We start from the raw sequence: 4345 nt of genomic DNA, 5'->3' as shown, positions 1-4345 counted from the left end.
GAACCATGGACCTCCAATATGGTAGGCAGACGCCCTATCCATTGGGATAAGTCTGCTTCCCTATGGTTTATATTTTAGATTGTAAAATTTTCTAAATTTTCAGTTATGTTATGTTTTACATAATGGTTTACATTTTAGCCTATAGACTTTTATACATTTTTGGTGTAATTTAATGTGTCCTATATCCATCACTGCACGATCTTGTGGAACACTCCATTGCCTCCCAGGAAAAAGCGAATCCTTGGAGAACCCGTGGGCAAGTCACTTCCGCAAGCTTCCAGCCTGTGCCGAGCTGTGGCCACTTGACCACATCAGTCCGGGTCCATCAGTCAGTCCCTTGAAAAGTGAACCGCGGCCGCGCGCCCTGTCCTCGTGCCTCTCAGCTATGAGTGTCACGCATGCGTCCTCCCGACCTGCCCGCCTTGTGTCCCTCCCCTCCACATGCCTCTTCACCATCCCGTGGCGCGTCCTTGCCCCGCAAGCTACCCCCTCCTCCCCCACCCCCGGCACCTCAGGCGTTGGGGCTGCCTCCTGGAGCTGGGGTGGGAGTCCGGTGTGCCCTGCACCCGTCTTGGGCTTGCCCAGTGGCATTGGTGAATATCATTTCCCTCTTCCCCTGGCTGTTGTCATTTTAAATCGCCAGGAACCTGAGGCCTATATTTATAGAGAAATGCGCATCCTGAAGGTTGCTGTGGGCAGCATTTGATTGCCTCCTGAAGAATTTGTGTAACTTGGAAGGGGATTCCCGTTTTCATATTTTTTGAACTTTGGAGGTTCAAATATGGACAGCTGAAAATTACAACCCCCCCCCCCCCCGGCCATCTTGGTTTTGAGAGTCTTTTGGCTGAGATTTTGCCATCTCCCAGGAGCTGTGTCCAACTCCTGTGTATCTGAGCCTTCCCTAGCTTCTCTCAGCTTAACTCTTAGCACCTGGGAGCCGTGGTGCGGGTCAGGGCTAGAAGAGCCTCTTGTATTCTGTCATGATCTCCCTAAGAAGTCCTCCTGGTGGGACTCAGGTGGTGGGGAGCGGGGAGATGAACGCTGCAGCCAGCAGCTACCCCATGGTTCCCTGTAGTGGGTGACAAGCACTCGACGTCACCGAGGCCATGCTGTGTGAAAAATTCAGTCCCACGGTGCCTGAACTGTCCATCCAGGTCTGCTACGATATGGTCACCAGCCATTCCCTGGATCATGCCTACCTCAACTTCCAGCAGCCGGCTGATGCTGAGTGGGCCCTGGACACCAGGAGCCTTGGATGTGATTAAAGGAAAACCAGTGCAAATCATGTGGTCTCAGAGGGATTCCTCTTTGAGACTATCTGGTGTGGGAAATGTCTTCAGCAAGAACCTCAACAAATTCATAGATAATAAGGCACTTTATGATACTTTTTCTGCTTTTGGAAACATTCTGTCTTGCGAGGTGGTGTGTGATGAGAACAACTCTAAGGGTTATGCCTTGGTCCACTCTGAATTCATAAGAGGCTGCTGACAAGGCCTTGGAGAAGATGCACATCATGCTCTTCAATGACCTCAATGGGCAGATTTAAGTCTCAGAAAGAGGAAAGATGAACTTGGAACTAAAGTGAAGGAATTCACCAATGTGTATATCAAAAACTTTGGGGAAGAGGTGGATTATGAGAGTCTTAAAGAGCTATTCAGTCAGTTTGACAGGACCCTAAGTATCAAGGTGATGAAAGGTGCCAGTGGGAAATCCAAAGGCTTTGGCCTTGTGAGTTAAGAAAAACATGAGGGTGCCAATAAGACTGTGGAAGAGATGAATGGAAAAGAAATCAATGGAAAAGTCATATATGTAGGCCATGCACAGAAGACAGTTGAATGGCAGGCTGAGTTAAAATGAAAATTTGAGCAGCTGAAAGAGGGGAGGATTAGTCAATATCAGGGGGCGAATCTCTATATTAAGAACTTGGATGACACCATTGATGATGAGAAGTTAATAAAAGAATTTTCTCCTTTTGGCTCAATGTCCAGTGCTAAGGTGACACTGGAGAATGGAAGAAGCAAAGGGTTTGGCTTTGTCTGATTTTCATCTCCTGAAGAGGCAACCAAGTCAGCGACAGATGAATGGATGCATGGTAGGCTCCAAGCCACTGTATGATGCCCTGGCCCAGAGGAAGGAAGAGAGAAAGGCTCACCTGACCAACAGTATATGCAGTGGGTGGCAGGAATGTGAGCACTCCCTGCCAATGTCATCTTTTTTAATATTTATTTTTTAAATTTCTCTCCCCTTCCCCACCCTTCCCCCCAGTTGTCTGCTCTGTGTGTCCATTCTCTGTGTGTTGTTCTGTGTCTGCTTTTATTCTTGTCAGTGGCACCCAGAATTCGTGTCTCATTTTTGTTGCATCATTTTGCTGTGTCAGCGCTCCATGTGCGCAGTGCCACTCCTGGGCAGGCTGCACTTTCTTTCACACTGGGTGGTTCTCCTTATGGGGTGCACTGCTTGTGCATGGGGCTCCCCTACGCGGGGTCACCCCTGTGTGTCATAGTTCTCCTAAATCAGTTTCAACCTGCAACTGGTGGCTACTTTGTGCTGGCAGTTCCACAAGCTCAGGGAAGACCTCCATACTATACAGATAATCAGCATAGATGAGGCCTAATCCACCCTGCAAAAGTTAGGAGATCCCAAGGCTTCCAAGGAATGCCAAGTGCTATATACCAATCTGGGCCTCGTCGAACTCTTCACCATCTGGCTCCAACTGGTAATGCTCTGACCTCTCATGGCCTCCCTGCTACCACTCAGAGAGTCAGATCTGAGTACCCCGACTGCTTGGCTATGGGCTTTGGTGGGGCTGGTGCCATCCAGGAAGGGCTGACTGACAGCTGCCAGTCTGGAGGTGTATCCACGCTGTGCAGAATTTAGCACTTTCTGCTGGAGTTGCTACTGCTGCTCCCCGGGCTATTGCACCATTGAAAATGCCTCCAGCATACACAGCTCTCATCCTGCAATTCAGCCTCTGTAGGTACCAAAGCTCCCGGGCTGTTGCACCATGGAAAATGCCTCCAGCATACACAGCTCTCATCCTGCAATTCAGCCTCTGTAGGTACCAAAGCCTGCAGTCCATGTGCAGGGCTAGGAGCTCCTGATCACCTCCCTGCTGGCCTCCGCAAGCCCCAGGACCAGAAGCAGATGCTGGGAGAACATTTGTTCTCACTCATCCTAACAATGCATTAGAACCTGGCTGGAAAGATTATGGGAATGCTGCTGGAGATTGACAACTTGGAGCTGTTGCACATGCTGGAGTCTCCCGAGTCCCTCCACTCCAAGGTGGATAAATCTGTGGCAGTTCTACAGGCTCATCATGCTGAGAAGGAAGCTGCCCAGAAGGTGGGTGCTGTTGCTGTTGCTACCTCTTAGACAAGGAAAGAGCGATTCAAAAGCAAAATAATCCCTCATGGATTTCAGCTCAAGGTTTGAAGACTTCTTACCTTGTCCTATGAATTTCAATACCAAGAATCACAAATTGCAAATTTAATAGATTATTTGGTATCAAAAGGTCAATTATGAAGCACCTGGAGTTTTTCAGTTATGCAAATATATTCTCTGGGTTCTGCTATGGCCCAGTGTTGCTGTTTTTTTCTATCATGAATTTTTATTTTATCTCCCCAGAAATTAGTTTTATTTGATATACCCAAGTCTTAAGTTTCTCAATAAAGGAAAAAAACTTCCATTAAAAAAACAAAACAAAACAACATATATAATGTGAACACATGTAAATTAAAAATACAGATTGGTAATCAGGCAGATGGATGAATATTATCCAATTATATACATTAGTAATAAGCTGTAAAGATATATACTCAGTTATTAACAGCAGTTACTCCTTTGGAAGAAAACAAAATTGAGATGAAGGGAAAAGTTATTTTTCCTTTACAGTTTGCATACTTTTGCTTTTGAACTATTGTATGGGCATGTTTTGTATATTACTTGTATGATTTTTGTAAGTACTACAAAATAAATTATATATATATATTCTAATGAAAACAAGAATATATGGGTTTTCCTAAATAGTAGCAAAGTTAAATCAACATACTTAGGTATTTTTAGCACTGATTGATTGGGATTACATTATTTTTTAAAAACTGTTTTACTCGAATATATATCATTTTGATTTATATTAAGATCTTTGGGGATCTCATATATAGCTGTCAAAATGGAATTTTATTTCAGCATCAGAAATAATGCTTAGGAAGTAAAAGTTATGAGATTCCATGTACCAAAATGTATTTTGCCCTTACTCTTTATTTTTATTGAATATGGAATTTTAGATAAAAGTCATATATAACTTTACAAGTTTTTGAACCCTGGGTGTGTGACACGAACTTAGATA

At 44.8% G+C, this 4345-nt stretch overlaps 1 pseudogene; it reads left to right on the top strand.

The window, feature by feature from the left end:
• Positions 1–1034: 1034 nt before the first annotated feature.
• On the top strand, positions 1035–3373 carry LOC101444205 (polyadenylate-binding protein 4-like; annotated as a pseudogene).
• Positions 3374–4345: the final 972 nt, after the last annotated feature.

The sequence above is a fragment of the Dasypus novemcinctus genome, chromosome 22 (genome assembly GCF_030445035.2).
Source record: "Dasypus novemcinctus isolate mDasNov1 chromosome 22, mDasNov1.1.hap2, whole genome shotgun sequence".
Lineage (NCBI taxonomy): Eukaryota > Metazoa > Chordata > Mammalia > Cingulata > Dasypodidae > Dasypus > Dasypus novemcinctus.
This window is presented reverse-complemented; position numbering and strand designations above follow the sequence as displayed.